This window comes from Paramormyrops kingsleyae, unplaced genomic scaffold (genome assembly GCF_048594095.1).
Source record: "Paramormyrops kingsleyae isolate MSU_618 unplaced genomic scaffold, PKINGS_0.4 ups72, whole genome shotgun sequence".
Taxonomy (NCBI): Eukaryota; Metazoa; Chordata; class Actinopteri; order Osteoglossiformes; family Mormyridae; genus Paramormyrops; species Paramormyrops kingsleyae.
This window is the reverse complement of record NW_027326010.1, coordinates 111,244-132,728: the sequence shown is the minus strand read 5'-3', so window position 1 is coordinate 132,728 and position 21,485 is coordinate 111,244. Positions and strand designations below refer to the sequence as shown.

Here is a 21,485-nt window from a genome sequence, read left to right as displayed (position 1 = left end):
CATTTCACAAATTACCTTTATTTGTACAAAGACGGCAGTCCCCGCCCACTTTTGCAGAAAGTACTCGTAGCAATCGTATACAACTCACCGATTTCTTCCTCATTTTAATAACGACTTTCTCAAAGACATCTTGACATCAATGCCGCATCGACGTCTGCTCTTCTCTCGGTGCGACTCTCAATAAACCCTCAACTGAAAACAAAAGTGCTGATTCTGGCCGCTTCCCTTGCTTACGGCCATACCGTTCCGACTGCGCCCGATCTCGTCTGATCTCGGAAGCTAAGCGGGGCCGGGCTTGGTTAGTACTTGGTTGGGAGACTGCCTGGGAATACCAAGTGCCGTGAGCTTTTTCTTAGTTTCACCTTATCCAGAGGGCCCTGCGTCTTGCCACGAATGTAAAGATGTCACTACCCTTTCATTTCACAAATTACCTTTATTTGTACAAAGACGGCAGTCCCCGCCCACTTTTGCAGAAAGTACTCGTAGCAATCGTATACAACTCACCGATTTCTTCCTCATTTTAATAACGACTTTCTCAAAGACATCTTGACATCAATGCCGCATCGACGTCTGCTCTTCTCTCGGTGCGACTCTCAATAAACCCTCAACTGAAAACAAAAGTGCTGATTCTGGGCGCTTCCCTTGCTTACGGCCATACCGTTCCGACTGCGCCCGATCTCGTCTGATCTCGGAAGCTAAGCGGGGCCGGGCTTGGTTAGTACTTGGTTGGGAGACTGCCTTGGAATACCAAGTGCCGTGAGCTTTTTCATAGTTTCACCTTATCCAGAGGGCCCTGCGTCTTGCCACGAATGTAAAGATGTCACTACCCTTTCATTTCACAAATTACCTTTATTTGTACAAAGACGGCAGTCCCCGCCCACTTTTGCAGAAAGTACTCGTAGCAATCGTATACAACTCACCGATTTCTTCCTCATTTTAATAACGACTTTCTCAAAGACATCTTGACATCAATGCCGCATCGACGTCTGCTCTTCTCTCGGTGCGACTCTCAATAAACCCTCAACTGAAAACAAAAGTGCTGATTCTGGCCGCTTCCCTTGCTTACGGCCATACCGTTCCGACTGCGCCCGATCTCGTCTGATCTCGGAAGCTAAGCGGGGCCGGGCTTGGTTAGTACTTGGTTGGGAGACTGCCTGGGAATACCAAGTGCCGTGAGCTTTTTCTTAGTTTCACCTTATCCAGAGGGCCCTGCGTCTTGCCACGAATGTAAAGATGTCACTACCCTTTCATTTCACAAATTACCTTTATTTGTACAAAGACGGCAGTCCCCGCCCACTTTTGCAGAAAGTACTCGTAGCAATCGTATACAACTCACCGATTTCTTCCTCATTTTAATAACGACTTTCTCAAAGACATCTTGACATCAATGCCGCATCGACGTCTGCTCTTCTCTCGGTGCGACTCTCAATAAACCCTCAACTGAAAACAAAAGTGCTGATTCTGGCCGCTTCCCTTGCTTACGGCCATACCGTTCCGACTGCGCCCGATCTCGTCTGATCTCGGAAGCTAAGCGGGGCCGGGCTTGGTTAGTACTTGGTTGGGAGACTGCCTGGGAATACCAAGTGCCGTGAGCTTTTTCTTAGTTTCACCTTATCCAGAGGGCCCTGCGTCTTGCCACGAATGTAAAGATGTCACTACCCTTTCATTTCACAAATTACCTTTATTTGTACAAAGACGGCAGTCCCCGCCCACTTTTGCAGAAAGTACTCGTAGCAATCGTATACAACTCACCGATTTCTTCCTCATTTTAATAACGACTTTCTCAAAGACATCTTGACATCAATGCCGCATCGACGTCTGCTCTTCTCTCGGTGCGACTCTCAATAAACCCTCAACTGAAAACAAAAGTGCTGATTCTGGCCGCTTCCCTTGCTTACGGCCATACCGTTCCGACTGCGCCCGATCTCGTCTGATCTCGGAAGCTAAGCGGGGCCGGGCTTGGTTAGTACTTGGTTGGGAGACTGCCTGGGAATACCAAGTGCCGTGAGCTTTTTCTTAGTTTCACCTTATCCAGAGGGCCCTGCGTCTTGCCACGAATGTAAAGATGTCACTACCCTTTCATTTCACAAATTACCTTTATTTGTACAAAGACGGCAGTCCCCGCCCACTTTTGCAGAAAGTACTCGTAGCAATCGTATACAACTCACCGATTTCTTCCTCATTTTAATAACGACTTTCTCAAAGACATCTTGACATCAATGCCGCATCGACGTCTGCTCTTCTCTCGGTGCGACTCTCAATAAACCCTCAACTGAAAACAAAAGTGCTGATTCTGGCCGCTTCCCTTGCTTACGGCCATACCGTTCCGACTGCGCCCGATCTCGTCTGATCTCGGAAGCTAAGCGGGGCCGGGCTTGGTTAGTACTTGGTTGGGAGACTGCCTGGGAATACCAAGTGCCGTGAGCTTTTTCTTAGTTTCACCTTATCCAGAGGGCCCTGCGTCTTGCCACGAATGTAAAGATGTCACTACCCTTTCATTTCACAAATTACCTTTATTTGTACAAAGACGGCAGTCCCCGCCCACTTTTGCAGAAAGTACTCGTAGCAATCGTATACAACTCACCGATTTCTTCCTCATTTTAATAACGACTTTCTCAAAGACATCTTGACATCAATGCCGCATCGACGTCTGCTCTTCTCTCGGTGCGACTCTCAATAAACCCTCAACTGAAAACAAAAGTGCTGATTCTGGCCGCTTCCCTTGCTTACGGCCATACCGTTCCGACTGCGCCCGATCTCGTCTGATCTCGGAAGCTAAGCGGGGCCGGGCTTGGTTAGTACTTGGTTGGGAGACTGCCTGGGAATACCAAGTGCCGTGAGCTTTTTCTTAGTCTCACCTTATCCAGAGGGCCCTGCGTCTTGCCACGAATGTAAAGATGTCACTACCCTTTCATTTCACAAATTACCTTTATTTGTACAAAGACGGCAGTCCCCGCCCACTTTTGCAGAAAGTACTCGTAGCAATCGTATACAACTCACCGATTTCTTCCTCATTTTAATAACGACTTTCTCAAAGACATCTTGACATCAATGCCGCATCGACGTCTGCTCTTCTCTCGGTGCGACTCTCAATAAACCCTCAACTGAAAACAAAAGTGCTGATTCTGGCCGCTTCCCTTGCTTACGGCCATACCGTTCCGACTGCGCCCGATCTCGTCTGATCTCAGAAGCTAAGCGGGGCCGGGCTTGGTTAGTACTTGGTTGGGAGACTGCCTGAGAATACCAAGTGCCGTGAGCTTTTTCTTAGTCTCACCTTATCCAGAGGGCCCTGCGTCTTGCCACGAATGTAAAGATGTCACTACCCTTTCATTTCACAAATTACCTTTATTTGTACAAAGACGGCAGTCCCCGCCCACTTTTGCAGAAAGTACTCGTAGCAATCGTATACAACTCACCGATTTCTTCCTCATTTTAATAACGACTTTCTCAAAGACATCTTGACATCAATGCCGCATCGACGTCTGCTCTTCTCTCGGTGCGACTCTCAATAAACCCTCAACTGAAAACAAAAGTGCTGATTCTGGCCGCTTCCCTTGCTTACGGCCATACCGTTCCGACTGCGCCCGATCTCGTCTGATCTCGGAAGCTAAGCGGGGCCGGGCTTGGTTAGTACTTGGTTGGGAGACTGCCTGGGAATACCAAGTGCCGTGAGCTTTTTCTTAGTCTCACCTTATCCAGAGGGCCCTGCGTCTTGCCACGAATGTAAAGATGTCACTACCCTTTCATTTCACAAATTACCTTTATTTGTACAAAGACGGCAGTCCCCGCCCACTTTTGCAGAAAGTACTCGTAGCAATCGTATACAACTCACCGATTTCTTCCTCATTTTAATAACGACTTTCTCAAAGACATCTTGACATCAATGCCGCATCGACGTCTGCTCTTCTCTCGGTGCGACTCTCAATAAACCCTCAACTGAAAACAAAAGTGCTGATTCTGGCCGCTTCCCTTGCTTACGGCCATACCGTTCCGACTGCGCCCGATCTCGTCTGATCTCGGAAGCTAAGCGGGGCCGGGCTTGGTTAGTACTTGGTTGGGAGACTGCCTGGGAATACCAAGTGCCGTGAGCTTTTTCTTAGTCTCACCTTATCCAGAGGGCCCTGCGTCTTGCCACGAATGTAAAGATGTCACTACCCTTTCATTTCACAAATTACCTTTATTTGTACAAAGACGGCAGTCCCCGCCCACTTTTGCAGAAAGTACTCGTAGCAATCGTATACAACTCACCGATTTCTTCCTCATTTTAATAACGACTTTCTCAAAGACATCTTGACATCAATGCCGCATCGACGTCTGCTCTTCTCTCGGTGCGACTCTCAATAAACCCTCAACTGAAAACAAAAGTGCTGATTCTGGCCGCTTCCCTTGCTTACGGCCATACCGTTCCGACTGCGCCCGATCTCGTCTGATCTCGGAAGCTAAGCGGGGCCGGGCTTGGTTAGTACTTGGTTGGGAGACTGCCTGGGAATACCAAGTGCCGTGAGCTTTTTCTTAGTCTCACCTTATCCAGAGGGCCCTGCGTCTTGCCACGAATGTAAAGATGTCACTACCCTTTCATTTCACAAATTACCTTTATTTGTACAAAGACGGCAGTCCCCGCCCACTTTTGCAGAAAGTACTCGTAGCAATCGTATACAACTCACCGATTTCTTCCTCATTTTAATAACGACTTTCTCAAAGACATCTTGACATCAATGCCGCATCGACGTCTGCTCTTCTCTCGGTGCGACTCTCAATAAACCCTCAACTGAAAACAAAAGTGCTGATTCTGTCCGCTTCCCTCGCTTACGGCCATACCGTTCCGACTGCGCCCGATCTCGTCTGATCTCGGAAGCTAAGCGGGGCCGGGCTTGGTTAGTACTTGGTTGGGAGACTGCCTGGGAATACCAAGTGCCGTGAGCTTTTTCTTAGTTTCACCTTATCCAGAGGGCCCTGCGTCTTGCCACGAATGTAAAGATGTCACTACCCTTTCATTTCACAAATTACCTTTATTTGTACAAAGACGGCAGTCCCCGCCCACTTTTGCAGAAAGTACTCGTAGCAATCGTATACAACTCACCGATTTCTTCCTCATTTTAATAACGACTTTCTCAAAGACATCTTGACATCAATGCCGCATCGACGTCTGCTCTTCTCCCGGTGCGACTCTCAATAAACCCTCAACTGAAAACAAAAGTGCTGATTCTGGCCGCTTCCCTCGCTTACGGCCATACCGTTCCGACTGCGCCCGATCTCGTCTGATCTCGGAAGCTAAGCGGGGCCGGGCTTGGTTAGTACTTGGTTGGGAGACTGCCTGGGAATACCAAGTGCCGTGAGCTTTTTCTTAGTTTCACCTTATCCAGAGGGCCCTGCGTCTTGCCACGAATGTAAAGATGTCACTACCCTTTCATTTCACAAATTACCTTTATTTGTACAAAGACGGCAGTCCCCGCCCACTTTTGCAGAAAGTACTCGTAGCAATCGTATACAACTCACCGATTTCTTCCTCATTTTAATAACGACTTTCTCAAAGACATCTTGACATCAATGCCGCATCGACGTCTGCTCTTCTCTCGGTGCGACTCTCAATAAACCCTCAACTGAAAACAAAAGTGCTGATTCTGGCCGCTTCCCTCGCTTACGGCCATACCGTTCCGACTGCGCCCGATCTCGTCTGATCTCGGAAGCTAAGCGGGGCCGGGCTTGGTTAGTACTTGGTTGGGAGACTGCCTGGGAATACCAAGTGCCGTGAGCTTTTTCTTAGTTTCACCTTATCCAGAGGGCCCTGCGTCTTGCCACGAATGTAAAGATGTCACTACCCTTTCATTTCACAAATTACCTTTATTTGTACAAAGACGGCAGTCCCCGCCCACTTTTGCAGAAAGTACTCGTAGCAATCGTATACAACTCACCGATTTCTTCCTCATTTTAATAACGACTTTCTCAAAGACATCTTGACATCAATGCCGCATCGACGTCTGCTCTTCTCCCGGTGCGACTCTCAATAAACCCTCAACTGAAAACAAAAGTGCTGATTCTGGCCGCTTCCCTCGCTTACGGCCATACCGTTCCGACAGCGCCCGATCTCGTCTGATCTCGGAAGCTAAGCGGGGCCGGGCTTGGTTAGTACTTGGTTGGGAGACTGCCTGGGAATACCAAGTGCCGTGAGCTTTTTCTTAGTTTCACCTTATCCAGAGGGCCCTGCGTCTTGCCACGAATGTAAAGATGTCACTACCCTTTCATTTCACAAATTACCTTTATTTGTACAAAGACGGCAGTCCCCGCCCACTTTTGCAGAAAGTACTCGTAGCAATCGTATACAACTCACCGATTTCTTCCTCATTTTAATAACGACTTTCTCAAAGACATCTTGACATCAATGCCGCATCGACGTCTGCTCTTCTCCCGGTGCGACTCTCAATAAACCCTCAACTGAAAACAAAAGTGCTGATTCTGGCCGCTTCCCTCGCTTACGGCCATACCGTTCCGACTGCGCCCGATCTCGTCTGATCTCGGAAGCTAAGCGGGGCCGGGCTTGGTTAGTACTTGGTTGGGAGACTGCCTGGGAATACCAAGTGCCGTGAGCTTTTTCTTAGTTTCACCTTATCCAGAGGGCCCTGCGTCTTGCCACGAATGTAAAGATGTCACTACCCTTTCATTTCACAAATTACCTTTATTTGTACAAAGACGGCAGTCCCCGCCCACTTTTGCAGAAAGTACTCGTAGCAATCGTATACAACTCACCGATTTCTTCCTCATTTTAATAACGACTTTCTCAAAGACATCTTGACATCAATGCCGCATCGACGTCTGCTCTTCTCTCGGTGCGACTCTCAATAAACCCTCAACTGAAAACAAAAGTGCTGATTCTGGCCGCTTCCCTCGCTTACGGCCATACCGTTCCGACTGCGCCCGATCTCGTCTGATCTCGGAAGCTAAGCGGGGCCGGGCTTGGTTAGTACTTGGTTGGGAGACTGCCTGGGAATACCAAGTGCCGTGAGCTTTTTCTTAGTTTCACCTTATCCAGAGGGCCCTGCGTCTTGCCACGAATGTAAAGATGTCACTACCCTTTCATTTCACAAATTACCTTTATTTGTACAAAGACGGCAGTCCCCGCCCACTTTTGCAGAAAGTACTCGTAGCAATCGTATACAACTCACCGATTTCTTCCTCATTTTAATAACGACTTTCTCAAAGACATCTTGACATCAATGCCGCATCGACGTCTGCTCTTCTCCCGGTGCGACTCTCAATAAACCCTCAACTGAAAACAAAAGTGCTGATTCTGGCCGCTTCCCTCGCTTACGGCCATACCGTTCCGACAGCGCCCGATCTCGTCTGATCTCGGAAGCTAAGCGGGGCCGGGCTTGGTTAGTACTTGGTTGGGAGACTGCCTGGGAATACCAAGTGCCGTGAGCTTTTTCTTAGTTTCACCTTATCCAGAGGGCCCTGCGTCTTGCCACGAATGTAAAGATGTCACTACCCTTTCATTTCACAAATTACCTTTATTTGTACAAAGACGGCAGTCCCCGCCCACTTTTGCAGAAAGTACTCGTAGCAATCGTATACAACTCACCGATTTCTTCCTCATTTTAATAACGACTTTCTCAAAGACATCTTGACATCAATGCCGCATCGACGTCTGCTCTTCTCCCGGTGCGACTCTCAATAAACCCTCAACTGAAAACAAAAGTGCTGATTCTGGCCGCTTCCCTCGCTTACGGCCATACCGTTCCGACTGCGCCCGATCTCGTCTGATCTCGGAAGCTAAGCGGGGCCGGGCTTGGTTAGTACTTGGTTGGGAGACTGCCTGGGAATACCAAGTGCCGTGAGCTTTTTCTTAGTTTCACCTTATCCAGAGGGCCCTGCGTCTTGCCACGAATGTAAAGATGTCACTACCCTTTCATTTCACAAATTACCTTTATTTGTACAAAGACGGCAGTCCCCGCCCACTTTTGCAGAAAGTACTCGTAGCAATCGTATACAACTCACCGATTTCTTCCTCATTTTAATAACGACTTTCTCAAAGACATCTTGACATCAATGCCGCATCGACGTCTGCTCTTCTCCCGGTGCGACTCTCAATAAACCCTCAACTGAAAACAAAAGTGCTGATTCTGGCCGCTTCCCTCGCTTACGGCCATACCGTTCCGACTGCGCCCGATCTCGTCTGATCTCGGAAGCTAAGCGGGGCCGGGCTTGGTTAGTACTTGGTTGGGAGACTGCCTGGGAATACCAAGTGCCGTGAGCTTTTTCTTAGTTTCACCTTATCCAGAGGGCCCTGCGTCTTGCCACGAATGTAAAGATGTCACTACCCTTTCATTTCACAAATTACCTTTATTTGTACAAAGACGGCAGTCCCCGCCCACTTTTGCAGAAAGTACTCGTAGCAATCGTATACAACTCACCGATTTCTTCCTCATTTTAATAACGACTTTCTCAAAGACATCTTGACATCAATGCCGCATCGACGTCTGCTCTTCTCCCGGTGCGACTCTCAATAAACCCTCAACTGAAAACAAAAGTGCTGATTCTGGCCGCTTCCCTCGCTTACGGCCATACCGTTCCGACTGCGCCCGATCTCGTCTGATCTCGGAAGCTAAGCGGGGCCGGGCTTGGTTAGTACTTGGTTGGGAGACTGCCTGGGAATACCAAGTGCCGTAAGCTTTTTCTTAGTTTCACCTTATCCAGAGGGCCCTGCGTCTTGCCACGAATGTAAAGATGTCACTACCCTTTCATTTCACAAATTACCTTTATTTGTACAAAGACGGCAGTCCCCGCCCACTTTTGCAGAAAGTACTCGTAGCAATCGTATACAACTCACCGATTTCTTCCTCATTTTAATAACGACTTTCTCAAAGACATCTTGACATCAATGCCGCATCGACGTCTGCTCTTCTCCCGGTGCGACTCTCAATAAACCCTCAACTGAAAACAAAAGTGCTGATTCTGGCCGCTTCCCTCGCTTACGGCCATACCGTTCCGACTGCGCCCGATCTCGTCTGATCTCGGAAGCTAAGCGGGGCCGGGCTTGGTTAGTACTTGGTTGGGAGACTGCCTGGGAATACCAAGTGCCGTAAGCTTTTTCTTAGTTTCACCTTATCCAGAGGGCCCTGCGTCTTGCCACGAATGTAAAGATGTCACTACCCTTTCATTTCACAAATTACCTTTATTTGTACAAAGACGGCAGTCCCCGCCCACTTTTGCAGAAAGTACTCGTAGCAATCGTATACAACTCACCGATTTCTTCCTCATTTTAATAACGACTTTCTCAAAGACATCTTGACATCAATGCCGCATCGACGTCTGCTCTTCTCCCGGTGCGACTCTCAATAAACCCTCAACTGAAAACAAAAGTGCTGATTCTGGCCGCTTCCCTCGCTTACGGCCATACCGTTCCGACTGCGCCCGATCTCATCTGATCTCGGAAGCTAAGCGGGGCCGGGCTTGGTTAGTACTTGGTTGGGAGACTGCCTGGGAATACCAAGTGCCGTAAGCTTTTTCTTAGTTTCACCTTATCCAGAGGGCCCTGCGTCTTGCCACGAATGTAAAGATGTCACTACCCTTTCATTTCACAAATTACCTTTATTTGTACAAAGACGGCAGTCCCCGCCCACTTTTGCAGAAAGTACTCGTAGCAATCGTATACAACTCACCGATTTCTTCCTCATTTTAATAACGACTTTCTCAAAGACATCTTGACATCAATGCCGCATCGACGTCTGCTCTTCTCCCGGTGCGACTCTCAATAAACCCTCAACTGAAAACAAAAGTGCTGATTCTGGCCGCTTCCCTCGCTTACGGCCATACCGTTCCGACTGCGCCCGATCTCGTCTGATCTCGGAAGCTAAGCGGGGCCGGGCTTGGTTAGTACTTGGTTGGGAGACTGCCTGGGAATACCAAGTGCCGTAAGCTTTTTCTTAGTTTCACCTTATCCAGAGGGCCCTGCGTCTTGCCACGAATGTAAAGATGTCACTACCCTTTCATTTCACAAATTACCTTTATTTGTACAAAGACGGCAGTCCCCGCCCACTTTTGCAGAAAGTACTCGTAGCAATCGTATACAACTCACCGATTTCTTCCTCATTTTAATAACGACTTTCTCAAAGACATCTTGACATCAATGCCGCATCGACGTCTGCTCTTCTCCCGGTGCGACTCTCAATAAACCCTCAACTGAAAACAAAAGTGCTGATTCTGGCCGCTTCCCTCGCTTACGGCCATACCGTTCCGACTGCGCCCGATCTCGTCTGATCTCGGAAGCTAAGCGGGGCCGGGCTTGGTTAGTACTTGGTTGGGAGACTGCCTGGGAATACCAAGTGCCGTAAGCTTTTTCTTAGTTTCACCTTATCCAGAGGGCCCTGCGTCTTGCCACGAATGTAAAGATGTCACTACCCTTTCATTTCACAAATTACCTTTATTTGTACAAAGACGGCAGTCCCCGCCCACTTTTGCAGAAAGTACTCGTAGCAATCGTATACAACTCACCGATTTCTTCCTCATTTTAATAACGACTTTCTCAAAGACATCTTGACATCAATGCCGCATCGACGTCTGCTCTTCTCCCGGTGCGACTCTCAATAAACCCTCAACTGAAAACAAAAGTGCTGATTCTGGCCGCTTCCCTCGCTTACGGCCATACCGTTCCGACTGCGCCCGATCTCGTCTGATCTCGGAAGCTAAGCGGGGCCGGGCTTGGTTAGTACTTGGTTGGGAGACTGCCTGGGAATACCAAGTGCCGTAAGCTTTTTCTTAGTTTCACCTTATCCAGAGGGCCCTGCGTCTTGCCACGAATGTAAAGATGTCACTACCCTTTCATTTCACAAATTACCTTTATTTGTACAAAGACGGCAGTCCCCGCCCACTTTTGCAGAAAGTACTCGTAGCAATCGTATACAACTCACCGATTTCTTCCTCATTTTAATAACGACTTTCTCAAAGACATCTTGACATCAATGCCGCATCGACGTCTGCTCTTCTCCCGGTGCGACTCTCAATAAACCCTCAACTGAAAACAAAAGTGCTGATTCTGGCCGCTTCCCTCGCTTACGGCCATACCGTTCCGACTGCGCCCGATCTCGTCTGATCTCGGAAGCTAAGCGGGGCCGGGCTTGGTTAGTACTTGGTTGGGAGACTGCCTGGGAATACCAAGTGCCGTAAGCTTTTTCTTAGTTTCACCTTATCCAGAGGGCCCTGCGTCTTGCCACGAATGTAAAGATGTCACTACCCTTTCATTTCACAAATTACCTTTATTTGTACAAAGACGGCAGTCCCCGCCCACTTTTGCAGAAAGTACTCGTAGCAATCGTATACAACTCACCGATTTCTTCCTCATTTTAATAACGACTTTCTCAAAGACATCTTGACATCAATGCCGCATCGACGTCTGCTCTTCTCCCGGTGCGACTCTCAATAAACCCTCAACTGAAAACAAAAGTGCTGATTCTGGCCGCTTCCCTCGCTTACGGCCATACCGTTCCGACTGCGCCCGATCTCGTCTGATCTCGGAAGCTAAGCGGGGCCGGGCTTGGTTAGTACTTGGTTGGGAGACTGCCTGGGAATACCAAGTGCCGTAAGCTTTTTCTTAGTTTCACCTTATCCAGAGGGCCCTGCGTCTTGCCACGAATGTAAAGATGTCACTACCCTTTCATTTCACAAATTACCTTTATTTGTACAAAGACGGCAGTCCCCGCCCACTTTTGCAGAAAGTACTCGTAGCAATCGTATACAACTCACCGATTTCTTCCTCATTTTAATAACGACTTTCTCAAAGACATCTTGACATCAATGCCGCATCGACGTCTGCTCTTCTCCCGGTGCGACTCTCAATAAACCCTCAACTGAAAACAAAAGTGCTGATTCTGGCCGCTTCCCTCGCTTACGGCCATACCGTTCCGACTGCGCCCGATCTCGTCTGATCTCGGAAGCTAAGCGGGGCCGGGCTTGGTTAGTACTTGGTTGGGAGACTGCCTGGGAATACCAAGTGCCGTAAGCTTTTTCTTAGTTTCACCTTATCCAGAGGGCCCTGCGTCTTGCCACGAATGTAAAGATGTCACTACCCTTTCATTTCACAAATTACCTTTATTTGTACAAAGACGGCAGTCCCCGCCCACTTTTGCAGAAAGTACTCGTAGCAATCGTATACAACTCACCGATTTCTTCCTCATTTTAATAACGACTTTCTCAAAGACATCTTGACATCAATGCCGCATCGACGTCTGCTCTTCTCCCGGTGCGACTCTCAATAAACCCTCAACTGAAAACAAAAGTGCTGATTCTGGCCGCTTCCCTCGCTTACGGCCATACCGTTCCGACTCCGATCTCGTCTGATCTCGGAAGCTAAGCGGGGCCGGGCTTGGTTAGTACTTGGTTGGGAGACTGCCTGGGAATACCAAGTGCCGTAAGCTTTTTCTTAGTTTCACCTTATCCAGAGGGCCCTGCGTCTTGCCACGAATGTAAAGATGTCACTACCCTTTCATTTCACAAATTACCTTTATTTGTACAAAGACGGCAGTCCCCGCCCACTTTTGCAGAAAGTACTCGTAGCAATCGTATACAACTCACCGATTCTTCCTCATTTTAATAACGACTTTCTCAAAGACATCTTGACATCAATGCCGCATCGACGTCTGCTCTTCTCCCGGTGCGACTCTCAATAAACCCTCAACTGAAAACAAAAGTGCTGATTCTGGCCGCTTCCCTCGCTTACGGCCATACCGTTCCGACTGCGCCCGATCTCGTCTGATCTCGGAAGCTAAGCGGGGCCGGGCTTGGTTAGTACTTGGTTGGGAGACTGCCTGGGAATACCAAGTGCCGTAAGCTTTTTCTTAGTTTCACCTTATCCAGAGGGCCCTGCGTCTTGCCACGAATGTAAAGATGTCACTACCCTTTCATTTCACAAATTACCTTTATTTGTACAAAGACGGCAGTCCCCGCCCACTTTTGCAGAAGTACTCAATCGTATACAACTCACCGATTTCTTCCTCATTTTAATAACGACTTCTAACAGACATCTTGACATCAATGCCGCATCACGTCTGCGCTCTTCTCCCGGTGCGACTCTCAATAAACCCTCAACTGAAACAAAAGTGCTGATTCTGGCCGCTTCCCTCGCTTACGGCCATACCGTTCCGACTGCGCCCGCATCTCGTCTGATCTCGGAAGCTAAGCGGGGCCGGGCTTGGTTAGTACTTGGTGGGAGACTGCCTGGGATAACCAAGTGCCGTAAGCTTTTTCTTAGTTTCACCTTATCCAGAGGGCCCTGCGTCTTGCCACGAATGTAAAGATGTCACTACCCTTTCATTTCACAAATTACCTTTATTTGTACAAAGACGCGTCCCCCCCACTTTTGCAGAAAGTACTCGTAGCAATCGTATACAACTCACCGTTTCTTCCTCCATTTATAAACTGCAAGACTTGACATCAATGCCGCATCGACATCACCCGGCCAGACTCTCAATAAACCCTCAACTGAAACAAAAGTGCTGATCTGGCCCTGCCCCGCGTTACGGCCATACCGTTCCGACTGCGCCCTCTCTCGTGATCTCGAAAGTCTGGGACTGCCTGGGAATACAAGTCCGTAAGTTTTTCTATTCACCTATCCAAGGGCGCTCCCCACCTATTCCTGAATGGCACAATGCTTCCACTACCCTTCATCACAAATTACCTTTATTTGTACAAAGACGGCAGTCCCCGCCCACTTTTGCAGAAAGTACTCGTAGCAATCGTATACAACTCACCGATTTCTTCCTCATCTTAATAACGACTTTCTCAAAGTCATCTTGACATCAATGCCGCATTGACGTCTGCTCTTCTCTCGGTGCGACTCTCAATAAACCCTCAACTGAAAACAAAAGTGCTGATTCTGGCCGCTTCCCTCGCTTACGGCCATACCGTTCCGACTGCGCCCGATCTCGTCTGATCTCGGAAACTAAGCGGGGCCGGGCTTGGTTAGTACTTGGTTGGGAGACTGCCTGGGAATACCAAGTGCCGTAAGCTTTTTCTTAGTTTCACCTTATCCAGAGGGCCCTGCGTCTTGCCACGAATGTAAAGATGTCACAACCCTTTCATTTCACAAATTACCTTTATTTGTACAAAGACGGCAGTCCCCGCCCACTTTTGCAGAAAGTACTCGTAGCAATCGTATACAACTCACCGATTTCTTCCTCATTTTAATAACGACATTCTCAAAGACATCTTGACATCAATGCCGCATCGACGTCTGCTCTTCTCTCGGTGCGACTCTCAATAAACCCTCAACTGAAAACAAAGTGCTGATTCTGGCCGCTTCCCTCGCTTACGGCCATACCGTTCCGACTGCGCCCGATCTCGTCTGATCTCGGAAGCTAAGCGGGGCCGGGCTTGGTTAGTACTTGGTTGGGAGACTGCCTGGGAATACCAAGTGCCGTAAGCTTTTTCTTAGTTTCACCTTATCCAGAGGGCCCTGCGTCTTGCCACGAATGTAAAGATGTCACTACCCTTTCATTTCACAAATTACCTTTATTTGTACAAAGACGGCAGTCCCCGCCCACTTTTGCAGAAAGTACTCGTAGCAATCGTATACAACTCACCGATTTCTTCCTCATTTTAATAACGACTTTCTCAAAGACATCTTGACATCAATGCCGCATCGACGTCTGCTCTTCTCTCGGTGCGACTCTCAATAAACCCTCAACTGAAAACAAAAGTGCTGATTCTGGCCGCTTCCCTCGCTTACGGCCATACCGTTCCGACTGCGCCCGATCTCGTCTGATCTCGGAAGCTAAGCGGGGCCGGGCTTGGTTAGTACTTGGTTGGGAGACTGCCTGGGAATACCAAGTGCCGTAAGCTTTTTCTTAGTTTCACCTTATCCAGAGGGCCCTGCGTCTTGCCACGAATGTAAAGATGTCACTACCCTTTCATTTCACAAATTACCTTTATTTGTACAAAGACGGCAGTCCCCGCCCACTTTTGCAGAAAGTACTCGTAGCAATCGTATACAACTCACCGATTTCTTCCTCATTTTAATAACGACTTTCTCAAAGACATCTTGACATCAATGCCGCATCGACGTCTGCTCTTCTCTCGGTGCGACTCTCAATAAACCCTCAACTGAAAACAAAAGTGCTGATTCTGGCCGCTTCCCTCGCTTACAGCCATACCGTTCCGACTGCGCCCGATCTCGTCTGATCTCGGAAGCTAAGCGGGGCCGGGCTTGGTTAGTACTTGGTTGGGAGACTGCCTGGGAATACCAAGTGCCGTAAGCTTTTTCTTAGTTTCACCTTATCCAGAGGGCCCTGCGTCTTGCCACGAATGTAAAGATGTCACTACCCTTTCATTTCACAAATTACCTTTATTTGTACAAAGACGGCAGTCCCCGCCCACTTTTGCAGAAAGTACTCGTAGCAATCGTATACAACTCACCGATTTCTTCCTCATTTTAATAACGACTTTCTCAAAGACATCTTGACATCAATGCCGCATCGACGTCTGCTCTTCTCTCGGTGCGACTCTCAATAAGCCCTCAACTGAAAACAAAAGTGCTGATTCTGGCCGCTTCCCTCGCTTACGGCCATACCGTTCCGACTGCGCCCGATCTCGTCTGATCTCAGAAGCTAAGCGGGGCCGGGCTTGGTTAGTACTGGGTTGGGAGACTGCCTGGGAATACCAAGTGCCGTAAGCTTTTTCTTAGTTTCACCTTATCCAGAGGGCCCTGCGTCTTGCCACGAATGTAAAGATGTCACTACCCTTTCATTTCACAAATTACCTTTATTTGTACAAAGACGGCAGTCCCCGCCCACTTTTGCAGAAAGTACTCGTAGCAATCGTATACAACTCACCGATTTCTTCCTCATTTTAATAACGACTTTCTCAAAGACATCTTGACATCAATGCCGCATCGACGTCTGCTCTTCTCTCGGTGCGACTCTCAATAAACCCTCAACTGAAAACAAAAGTGCTGATTCTGGCCGCTTCCCTCGCTTACGGCCATACCGTTCCGACTGCGCCCGATCTCGTCTGATCTCGGAAGCTAAGCGGGGCCGGGCTTGGTTAGTACTGGGTTGGGAGACTGCCTGGGAATACCAAGTGCCGTAAGCTTTTTCTTAGTTTCACCTAATCCAGAGGGCCCTGCGTCTTGCCACGAATGTAAAGATGTCACTACCCTTTCATTTCACAAATTACCTTTATTTGTACAAAGACGGCAGTCCCCGCCCACTTTTGCAGAAAGTACTCGTAGCAATCGTATACAACTCACCGATTTCTTCCTCATTTTAATAACGACTTTCTCAAAGACATCTTGACATCAATGCCGCATCGACGTCTGCTCTTCTCCCGGTGCGACTCTCAATAAACCCTCAACTGAAAACAAAAGTGCTGATTCTGGCCGCTTCCCTCGCTTACGGCCATACCGTTCCGACTGCGCCCGATCTCGTCTGATCTCGGAAGCTAAGCGGGGCCGGGCTTGGTTAGTACTTGGTTGGGAGACTGCCTGGGAATACCAAGTGCCGTAAGCTTTTTCTTAGTTTCACCTTATCCAGAGGGCCCTGCGTCTTGCCACGAATGTAAAGATGTCACTACCCTTTCATTTCACAAATTACCTTTATTTGTACAAAGACGGCAGTCCCCGCCCACTTTTGCAGAAAGTACTCGTAGCAATCGTATACAACTCACCGATTTCTTCCTCATTTTAATAACGACTTTCTCAAAGACATCTTGACATCAATGCCGCATCGACGTCTGCTCTTCTCCCGGTGCGACTCTCAATAAACCCTCAACTGAAAACAAAAGTGCTGATTCTGGCCGCTTCCTCGCTTACGGCCATACCGTTCCGACTGCGCCCGATCTCGTCTGATCTCGGAAGCTAAGCGGGGCCGGGCTTGGTTAGTACTTGGTTGGGAGACTGCCTGGGAATACCAAGTGCCGTAAGCTTTTTCTTAGTTTCACCTTATCCAGAGGGCCCTGCGTCTTGCCACGAATGTAAAGATGTCACTACCCTTTCATTTCACAAATTACCTTTATTTGTACAAAGACGGCAGTCCCCGCCCACTTTTGCAGAAAGTACTCGTAGCAATCGTATACAACTCACCGATTTCTTCCTCATTTTAATAACGACTTTCTCAAAGACATCTTGACATCAATGCCGCATCGACGTCTGCTCTTCTCTCGGTGCGACTCTCAATAAACCCTCAACTGAAAACAAAAGTGCTGATTCTGGCCGCTTCCCTGCTTACGGCCATACCGTTCCGACTGCGCCCGATCTCGTCTGATCTCGGAAGCTAAGCGGGGCCGGGCTTGGTTAGTACTGGGTTGGGAGACTGCCTGGGAATACCAAGTGCCGTAAGCTTTTTCTTAGTTTCACCTTATCCAGAGGGCCCTGCGTCTTGCCACGAATGTAAAGATGTCACTACCCTTTCATTTCACAAATTACCTTTATTTGTACAAAGACGGCAGTCCCCGCCCACTTTTGCAGAAAGTACTCGTAGCAATCGTATACAACTCACCGATTTCTTCCTCATTTTAATAACGACTTTCTCAAAGTCATCTTGACATCAATGCCGCATCGACGTCTGCTCTTCTCTCGGTGCGACTCTCAATAAACCCTCAACTGAAAACAAAAGTGCTGATTCTGGCCGCTGCCCTCGCTTACGGCCATACCGTTCCGACTGCGCCCGATCTCGTCTGATCTCGGAAGCTAAGCGGGGCCGGGCTTGGTTAGTACTGGCTTGGGAGACTGCCTGGGAATACCAAGTGCCGTAAGCTTTTTCTTAGTTTCACCTTATCCAGAGGGCCCTGCGTCTTGCCACGAATGTAAAGATGTCACTACCCTTTCATTTCACAAATTACCTTTATTTGTACAAAGACGGCAGTCCCCGCCCACTTTTGCAGAAAGTACTCGTAGCAATCGTATACAACTCACCGATTTCTTCCTCATTTTAATAACGACTTTCTCAAAGTCATCTTGACATCAATGCCGCATCGACGTCTGCTCTTCTCTCGGTGCGACTCTCAATAAACCCTCAACTGAAAACAAAAGTGCTGATTCTGGCCGCTTCCCTCGCTTACGGCCATACCGTTCCGACTGCGCCCGATCTCGTCTGATCTCGGAAGCTAAGCGGGGCCGGGCTTGGTTAGTACTTGGTTGGGAGACTGCCTGGGAATACCAAGTGCCGTAAGCTTTTTCTTAGTTTCACCTTATCCAGAGGGCCCTGCGTCTTGCCACGAATGTAAAGATGTCACTACCCTTTCATTTCACAAATTACCTTTATTTGTACAAAGACGGCAGTCCCCGCCCACTTTTGCAGAAAGTACTCGTAGCAATCGTATACAACTCACCGATTTCTTCCTCATTTTAATAACGACTTTCTCAAAGACATCTTGACATCAATGCCGCATCGACGTCTGCTCTTCTCTCGGTGCGACTCTCAATAAGCCCTCAACTGAAAACAAAAGTGCTGATTCTGGCCGCTTCCCTCGCTTGCGGCCATACCGTTCCGACTGCGCCCGATCTCGTCTGATCTCGGAAGCTAAGCGGGGCCGGGCTTGGTTAGTACTTGGTTGGGAGACTGCCTGGGAATACCAAGTGCCGTAAGCTTTTTCTTAGTTTCACCTTATCCAGAGGGCCCTGCGTCTTGCCACGAATGTAAAGATGTCACTACCCTTTCATTTCACAAATTACCTTTATTTGTACAAAGACGGCAGTCCCCGCCCACTTTTGCAGGAAGTACTCGTAGCAATCGTATACAACTCACCGATTTCTTCCTCATTTTAATAACGACTTTCTCAAAGACATCTTGACATCAATGCCGCATCGACGTCTGCTCTTCTCTCGGTGCGACTCTCAATAAGCCCTCAACTGAAAACAAAAGTGCTGATTCTGGCCGCTTCCCTTGCTTACGGCCATACCGTTCCGACTGCGCCCGATCTCGTCTGATCTCGGAAGCTAAGCGGGGCCGGGCTTGGTTAGTACTGGGTTGGGAGACTGCCTGGGAATACCAAGTGCCGTAAGCTTTTTCTTAGTTTCACCTTATCCAGAGGGCCCTGCGTCTTGCCACGAATGTAAAGATGTCACTACCCTTTCATTTCACAAATTACCTTTATTTGTACAAAGACGGCAGTCCCCGCCCACTTTTGCAGAAAGTACTCGTAGCAATCGTATACAACTCACCGATTTCTTCCTCATTTTAATAACGACTTTCTCAAAGTCATCTTGACATCAATGCCGCATCGACGTCTGCTCTTCTCTCGGTGCGACTCTCAATAAACCCTCAACTGAAAACAAAAGTGCTGATTCTGGCCGCTGCCCTCGCTTACGGCCATACCGTTCCGACTGCGCCCGATCTCGTCTGATCTCGGAAGCTAAGCGGGGCCGGGCTTGGTTAGTACTTGGTTGGGAGACTGCCTGGGAATACCAAGTGCCGTAAGCTTTTTCTTAGTTTCACCTTATCCAGAGGGCCCTGCGTCTTGCCACGAATGTAAAGATGTCACTACCCTTTCATTTCACAAATTACCTTTATTTGTACAAAGACGGCAGTCCCCGCCCACTTTTGCAGAAAGTACTCGTAGCAATCGTATACAACTCACCGATTTCTTCCTCATTTAATAACGACTTTCTCAAAGACATCTTGACATCAATGCCGCATCGACGTCTGCTCTTCTCTCGGTGCGACTCTCAATAAGCCCTCAACTGAAAACAAAAGTGCTGATTCTGGCCGCTTCCCTCGCTTACGGCCATACCGTTCCGACTGCGCCCGATCTCGTCTGATCTCGGAAGCTAAGCGGGGCCGGGCTTGGTTAGTACTTGGTTGGGAGACTGCCTGGGAATACCAAGTACCGTAAGCTTTTTCTTAGTTTCACCTTATCCAGAGGGCCCTGCGTCTTGCCACGAATGTAAAGATGTCACTACCCTTTCATTTCACAAATTACCTTTATTTGTACAAGACGGCAGTCCCCGCCCACTTTTGCAGAAAGTACTCGTAGCAATCGTATACAACTCACCGATTTCTTCCTCATTTTAATAACGACTTTCTCAAAGACATCTTGACATCAATGCCGCATCGACGTCTGCTCTCTCTCGGTGCGACTCTCAATAAGCCCTCAACTGAAAACAAAAGTGCTGATTCTGGCCGCTTCCCTCGCTTACGGCCATACCGTTCCGACTGCGCCCGATCTCGTCTGATCTCGGAAGCTAAGCGGGGCCGGGCTTGGTTAGTACTTGGTTGGGAGACTGCCTGGGAATACCAAGTGCCGTAAGCTTTTTCTTAGTTTCACCTTATCCAGAGGGCCCTGCGTCTTGCCACGAATGTAAAGATGTCACTACCCTTTCATTTCACAAATACCTTTATTTGTACAAAGACGGCAGTCCCCGCCCACTTTTGCAGGAAGTACTCGTAGCAATCGTATACAACTCACCGATTTCTTCCTCATTTTAATAACGACATTCTCAAAGACATCTTGACATCAATGCCGCATCGACGTCTGCTCTTCTCTCGGTGCGACTCTCAATAAGCCCTCAACTGAAAACAAAAGTGCTGATTCTGGCCGCTTCCCTTGCTTACGGCCATACCGTTCCGACTGCGCCCGATCTCGTCTGATCTCGGAAGCTAAGCGGGGCCGGGCTTGGTTAGTACTGGGTTGGGAGACTGCCTGGGAATACCAAGTGCCGTAAGCTTTTTCTTAGTTTCACCTTATCCAGAGGGCCCTGCGTCTTGCCACGAATGTAAAGATGTCACTACCCTTTCATTTCACAAATTACCTTTATTTGTACAAAGACGGCAGTCCCCGCCCACTTTTGCAGAAAGTACTCGTAGCAATCGTATACAACTCACCGATTTCTTCCTCATTTTAATAACGACTTTCTCAAAGTCATCTTGACATCAATGCCGCATCGACGTCTGCTCTTCTCTCGGTGCGACTCTCAATAAACCCTCAACTGAAAACAAAAGTGCTGATTCTGGCCGCTGCCCTCGCTTACGGCCATACCGTTCCGACTGCGCCCGATCTCGTCTGATCTCGGAAGCTAAGCGGGGCCGGGCTTGGTTAGTACTTGGTTGGGAGACTGCCTGGGAATACCAAGTGCCGTAAGCTTTTTCTTAGTTTCACCTTATCCAGAGGGCCCTGCGTCTTGCCACGAATGTAAAGATGTCACTACCCTTTCATTTCACAAATTACCTTTATTTGTACAAAGACGGCAGTCCCCGCCCACTTTTGCAGAAAGTACTCGTAGCAATCGTATACAACTCACCGATTTCTTCCTCATTTTAATAACGACTTTCTCAAAGACATCTTGACATCAATGCCGCATCGACGTCTGCTCTTCTCTCGGTGCGACTCTCAATAAGCCCTCAACTGAAAACAAAAGTGCTGATTCTGGCCGCTTCCCTCGCTTACGGCCATACCGTTCCGACTGCGCCCGATCTCGTCTGATCTCGGAAGCTAAGCGGGCCGGGCTTGGTTAGTACTTGGTTGGGAGACTGCCTGGGAATACCAAGTACCGTAAGCTTTTTCTT

General features: G+C 48.5%; 48 non-coding genes and 3 pseudogenes across 48 annotated transcripts; all 51 read left to right on the top strand.

Annotated features, from left to right (window-relative positions):
* The first annotated feature begins 228 nt into the window (after window positions 1–228).
* LOC140586766 (5S ribosomal RNA) lies at window positions 229–347 on the top strand. The gene has a single exon (XR_011988575.1). It is a non-coding gene; the product is annotated as a 5S ribosomal RNA (ribosomal RNA).
* A 297-nt stretch (window positions 348–644) lies between these two features.
* On the top strand, window positions 645–763 carry LOC140586834 (5S ribosomal RNA). Its single transcript, XR_011988643.1, has one exon. It is a non-coding gene; the product is annotated as a 5S ribosomal RNA (ribosomal RNA).
* Window positions 764–1,060: 297 nt separating this feature from the next.
* On the top strand, window positions 1,061–1,179 carry LOC140586765 (5S ribosomal RNA). Its single transcript, XR_011988574.1, has one exon. It is a non-coding gene; the product is annotated as a 5S ribosomal RNA (ribosomal RNA).
* Window positions 1,180–1,476: 297 nt separating this feature from the next.
* Window positions 1,477–1,595, top strand: LOC140586764 (5S ribosomal RNA). The gene has a single exon (XR_011988573.1). It is a non-coding gene; the product is annotated as a 5S ribosomal RNA (ribosomal RNA).
* A 297-nt stretch (window positions 1,596–1,892) lies between these two features.
* LOC140586763 (5S ribosomal RNA) lies at window positions 1,893–2,011 on the top strand. Its single transcript, XR_011988572.1, has one exon. It is a non-coding gene; the product is annotated as a 5S ribosomal RNA (ribosomal RNA).
* A 297-nt stretch (window positions 2,012–2,308) lies between these two features.
* On the top strand, window positions 2,309–2,427 carry LOC140586762 (5S ribosomal RNA). The gene has a single exon (XR_011988571.1). It is a non-coding gene; the product is annotated as a 5S ribosomal RNA (ribosomal RNA).
* Window positions 2,428–2,724: 297 nt separating this feature from the next.
* On the top strand, window positions 2,725–2,843 carry LOC140586761 (5S ribosomal RNA). The gene has a single exon (XR_011988570.1). It is a non-coding gene; the product is annotated as a 5S ribosomal RNA (ribosomal RNA).
* A 297-nt stretch (window positions 2,844–3,140) lies between these two features.
* Window positions 3,141–3,259, top strand: LOC140586848 (5S ribosomal RNA). The gene has a single exon (XR_011988657.1). It is a non-coding gene; the product is annotated as a 5S ribosomal RNA (ribosomal RNA).
* A 297-nt stretch (window positions 3,260–3,556) lies between these two features.
* LOC140586760 (5S ribosomal RNA) lies at window positions 3,557–3,675 on the top strand. Its single transcript, XR_011988569.1, has one exon. It is a non-coding gene; the product is annotated as a 5S ribosomal RNA (ribosomal RNA).
* A 297-nt stretch (window positions 3,676–3,972) lies between these two features.
* On the top strand, window positions 3,973–4,091 carry LOC140586759 (5S ribosomal RNA). Its single transcript, XR_011988568.1, has one exon. It is a non-coding gene; the product is annotated as a 5S ribosomal RNA (ribosomal RNA).
* Window positions 4,092–4,388: 297 nt separating this feature from the next.
* LOC140586758 (5S ribosomal RNA) lies at window positions 4,389–4,507 on the top strand. Its single transcript, XR_011988567.1, has one exon. It is a non-coding gene; the product is annotated as a 5S ribosomal RNA (ribosomal RNA).
* Window positions 4,508–4,804: 297 nt separating this feature from the next.
* On the top strand, window positions 4,805–4,923 carry LOC140586756 (5S ribosomal RNA). The gene has a single exon (XR_011988565.1). It is a non-coding gene; the product is annotated as a 5S ribosomal RNA (ribosomal RNA).
* Window positions 4,924–5,220: 297 nt separating this feature from the next.
* On the top strand, window positions 5,221–5,339 carry LOC140586755 (5S ribosomal RNA). Its single transcript, XR_011988564.1, has one exon. It is a non-coding gene; the product is annotated as a 5S ribosomal RNA (ribosomal RNA).
* Window positions 5,340–5,636: 297 nt separating this feature from the next.
* On the top strand, window positions 5,637–5,755 carry LOC140586754 (5S ribosomal RNA). Its single transcript, XR_011988563.1, has one exon. It is a non-coding gene; the product is annotated as a 5S ribosomal RNA (ribosomal RNA).
* Window positions 5,756–6,052: 297 nt separating this feature from the next.
* Window positions 6,053–6,171, top strand: LOC140586704 (5S ribosomal RNA). The gene has a single exon (XR_011988513.1). It is a non-coding gene; the product is annotated as a 5S ribosomal RNA (ribosomal RNA).
* Window positions 6,172–6,468: 297 nt separating this feature from the next.
* On the top strand, window positions 6,469–6,587 carry LOC140586753 (5S ribosomal RNA). The gene has a single exon (XR_011988562.1). It is a non-coding gene; the product is annotated as a 5S ribosomal RNA (ribosomal RNA).
* A 297-nt stretch (window positions 6,588–6,884) lies between these two features.
* On the top strand, window positions 6,885–7,003 carry LOC140586752 (5S ribosomal RNA). The gene has a single exon (XR_011988561.1). It is a non-coding gene; the product is annotated as a 5S ribosomal RNA (ribosomal RNA).
* Window positions 7,004–7,300: 297 nt separating this feature from the next.
* LOC140586703 (5S ribosomal RNA) lies at window positions 7,301–7,419 on the top strand. The gene has a single exon (XR_011988512.1). It is a non-coding gene; the product is annotated as a 5S ribosomal RNA (ribosomal RNA).
* Window positions 7,420–7,716: 297 nt separating this feature from the next.
* On the top strand, window positions 7,717–7,835 carry LOC140586751 (5S ribosomal RNA). The gene has a single exon (XR_011988560.1). It is a non-coding gene; the product is annotated as a 5S ribosomal RNA (ribosomal RNA).
* A 297-nt stretch (window positions 7,836–8,132) lies between these two features.
* Window positions 8,133–8,251, top strand: LOC140586750 (5S ribosomal RNA). The gene has a single exon (XR_011988559.1). It is a non-coding gene; the product is annotated as a 5S ribosomal RNA (ribosomal RNA).
* Window positions 8,252–8,548: 297 nt separating this feature from the next.
* On the top strand, window positions 8,549–8,667 carry LOC140586650 (5S ribosomal RNA). Its single transcript, XR_011988459.1, has one exon. It is a non-coding gene; the product is annotated as a 5S ribosomal RNA (ribosomal RNA).
* A 297-nt stretch (window positions 8,668–8,964) lies between these two features.
* LOC140586649 (5S ribosomal RNA) lies at window positions 8,965–9,083 on the top strand. The gene has a single exon (XR_011988458.1). It is a non-coding gene; the product is annotated as a 5S ribosomal RNA (ribosomal RNA).
* Window positions 9,084–9,380: 297 nt separating this feature from the next.
* LOC140586491 (5S ribosomal RNA) lies at window positions 9,381–9,499 on the top strand. Its single transcript, XR_011988299.1, has one exon. It is a non-coding gene; the product is annotated as a 5S ribosomal RNA (ribosomal RNA).
* Window positions 9,500–9,796: 297 nt separating this feature from the next.
* Window positions 9,797–9,915, top strand: LOC140586648 (5S ribosomal RNA). The gene has a single exon (XR_011988457.1). It is a non-coding gene; the product is annotated as a 5S ribosomal RNA (ribosomal RNA).
* Window positions 9,916–10,212: 297 nt separating this feature from the next.
* On the top strand, window positions 10,213–10,331 carry LOC140586647 (5S ribosomal RNA). The gene has a single exon (XR_011988456.1). It is a non-coding gene; the product is annotated as a 5S ribosomal RNA (ribosomal RNA).
* Window positions 10,332–10,628: 297 nt separating this feature from the next.
* Window positions 10,629–10,747, top strand: LOC140586645 (5S ribosomal RNA). Its single transcript, XR_011988454.1, has one exon. It is a non-coding gene; the product is annotated as a 5S ribosomal RNA (ribosomal RNA).
* Window positions 10,748–11,044: 297 nt separating this feature from the next.
* Window positions 11,045–11,163, top strand: LOC140586644 (5S ribosomal RNA). Its single transcript, XR_011988453.1, has one exon. It is a non-coding gene; the product is annotated as a 5S ribosomal RNA (ribosomal RNA).
* A 297-nt stretch (window positions 11,164–11,460) lies between these two features.
* On the top strand, window positions 11,461–11,579 carry LOC140586643 (5S ribosomal RNA). Its single transcript, XR_011988452.1, has one exon. It is a non-coding gene; the product is annotated as a 5S ribosomal RNA (ribosomal RNA).
* Window positions 11,580–11,876: 297 nt separating this feature from the next.
* Window positions 11,877–11,995, top strand: LOC140586642 (5S ribosomal RNA). Its single transcript, XR_011988451.1, has one exon. It is a non-coding gene; the product is annotated as a 5S ribosomal RNA (ribosomal RNA).
* A 297-nt stretch (window positions 11,996–12,292) lies between these two features.
* On the top strand, window positions 12,293–12,407 carry LOC140586858 (5S ribosomal RNA; annotated as a pseudogene).
* A 296-nt stretch (window positions 12,408–12,703) lies between these two features.
* On the top strand, window positions 12,704–12,822 carry LOC140586641 (5S ribosomal RNA). The gene has a single exon (XR_011988450.1). It is a non-coding gene; the product is annotated as a 5S ribosomal RNA (ribosomal RNA).
* Window positions 12,823–13,112: 290 nt separating this feature from the next.
* LOC140586859 (5S ribosomal RNA) lies at window positions 13,113–13,231 on the top strand (annotated as a pseudogene).
* Window positions 13,232–13,879: 648 nt separating this feature from the next.
* On the top strand, window positions 13,880–13,998 carry LOC140586825 (5S ribosomal RNA). The gene has a single exon (XR_011988634.1). It is a non-coding gene; the product is annotated as a 5S ribosomal RNA (ribosomal RNA).
* Window positions 13,999–14,294: 296 nt separating this feature from the next.
* On the top strand, window positions 14,295–14,413 carry LOC140586640 (5S ribosomal RNA). The gene has a single exon (XR_011988449.1). It is a non-coding gene; the product is annotated as a 5S ribosomal RNA (ribosomal RNA).
* Window positions 14,414–14,710: 297 nt separating this feature from the next.
* Window positions 14,711–14,829, top strand: LOC140586639 (5S ribosomal RNA). The gene has a single exon (XR_011988448.1). It is a non-coding gene; the product is annotated as a 5S ribosomal RNA (ribosomal RNA).
* A 297-nt stretch (window positions 14,830–15,126) lies between these two features.
* On the top strand, window positions 15,127–15,245 carry LOC140586828 (5S ribosomal RNA). The gene has a single exon (XR_011988637.1). It is a non-coding gene; the product is annotated as a 5S ribosomal RNA (ribosomal RNA).
* Window positions 15,246–15,542: 297 nt separating this feature from the next.
* Window positions 15,543–15,661, top strand: LOC140586822 (5S ribosomal RNA). Its single transcript, XR_011988631.1, has one exon. It is a non-coding gene; the product is annotated as a 5S ribosomal RNA (ribosomal RNA).
* A 297-nt stretch (window positions 15,662–15,958) lies between these two features.
* On the top strand, window positions 15,959–16,077 carry LOC140586865 (5S ribosomal RNA). The gene has a single exon (XR_011988666.1). It is a non-coding gene; the product is annotated as a 5S ribosomal RNA (ribosomal RNA).
* Window positions 16,078–16,374: 297 nt separating this feature from the next.
* LOC140586638 (5S ribosomal RNA) lies at window positions 16,375–16,493 on the top strand. Its single transcript, XR_011988447.1, has one exon. It is a non-coding gene; the product is annotated as a 5S ribosomal RNA (ribosomal RNA).
* A 296-nt stretch (window positions 16,494–16,789) lies between these two features.
* On the top strand, window positions 16,790–16,908 carry LOC140586637 (5S ribosomal RNA). The gene has a single exon (XR_011988446.1). It is a non-coding gene; the product is annotated as a 5S ribosomal RNA (ribosomal RNA).
* A 296-nt stretch (window positions 16,909–17,204) lies between these two features.
* On the top strand, window positions 17,205–17,323 carry LOC140586864 (5S ribosomal RNA). The gene has a single exon (XR_011988665.1). It is a non-coding gene; the product is annotated as a 5S ribosomal RNA (ribosomal RNA).
* Window positions 17,324–17,620: 297 nt separating this feature from the next.
* Window positions 17,621–17,739, top strand: LOC140586795 (5S ribosomal RNA). Its single transcript, XR_011988604.1, has one exon. It is a non-coding gene; the product is annotated as a 5S ribosomal RNA (ribosomal RNA).
* Window positions 17,740–18,036: 297 nt separating this feature from the next.
* Window positions 18,037–18,155, top strand: LOC140586636 (5S ribosomal RNA). The gene has a single exon (XR_011988445.1). It is a non-coding gene; the product is annotated as a 5S ribosomal RNA (ribosomal RNA).
* A 297-nt stretch (window positions 18,156–18,452) lies between these two features.
* LOC140586743 (5S ribosomal RNA) lies at window positions 18,453–18,571 on the top strand. The gene has a single exon (XR_011988552.1). It is a non-coding gene; the product is annotated as a 5S ribosomal RNA (ribosomal RNA).
* Window positions 18,572–18,868: 297 nt separating this feature from the next.
* On the top strand, window positions 18,869–18,987 carry LOC140586863 (5S ribosomal RNA). The gene has a single exon (XR_011988664.1). It is a non-coding gene; the product is annotated as a 5S ribosomal RNA (ribosomal RNA).
* A 297-nt stretch (window positions 18,988–19,284) lies between these two features.
* On the top strand, window positions 19,285–19,403 carry LOC140586634 (5S ribosomal RNA). Its single transcript, XR_011988443.1, has one exon. It is a non-coding gene; the product is annotated as a 5S ribosomal RNA (ribosomal RNA).
* Window positions 19,404–19,699: 296 nt separating this feature from the next.
* On the top strand, window positions 19,700–19,818 carry LOC140586802 (5S ribosomal RNA). Its single transcript, XR_011988611.1, has one exon. It is a non-coding gene; the product is annotated as a 5S ribosomal RNA (ribosomal RNA).
* A 295-nt stretch (window positions 19,819–20,113) lies between these two features.
* LOC140586633 (5S ribosomal RNA) lies at window positions 20,114–20,232 on the top strand. Its single transcript, XR_011988442.1, has one exon. It is a non-coding gene; the product is annotated as a 5S ribosomal RNA (ribosomal RNA).
* Window positions 20,233–20,528: 296 nt separating this feature from the next.
* LOC140586862 (5S ribosomal RNA) lies at window positions 20,529–20,647 on the top strand. The gene has a single exon (XR_011988663.1). It is a non-coding gene; the product is annotated as a 5S ribosomal RNA (ribosomal RNA).
* Window positions 20,648–20,944: 297 nt separating this feature from the next.
* Window positions 20,945–21,063, top strand: LOC140586632 (5S ribosomal RNA). The gene has a single exon (XR_011988441.1). It is a non-coding gene; the product is annotated as a 5S ribosomal RNA (ribosomal RNA).
* Window positions 21,064–21,360: 297 nt separating this feature from the next.
* LOC140586851 (5S ribosomal RNA) lies at window positions 21,361–21,478 on the top strand (annotated as a pseudogene).
* The last annotated feature ends 7 nt before the right edge of the window (window positions 21,479–21,485 follow it).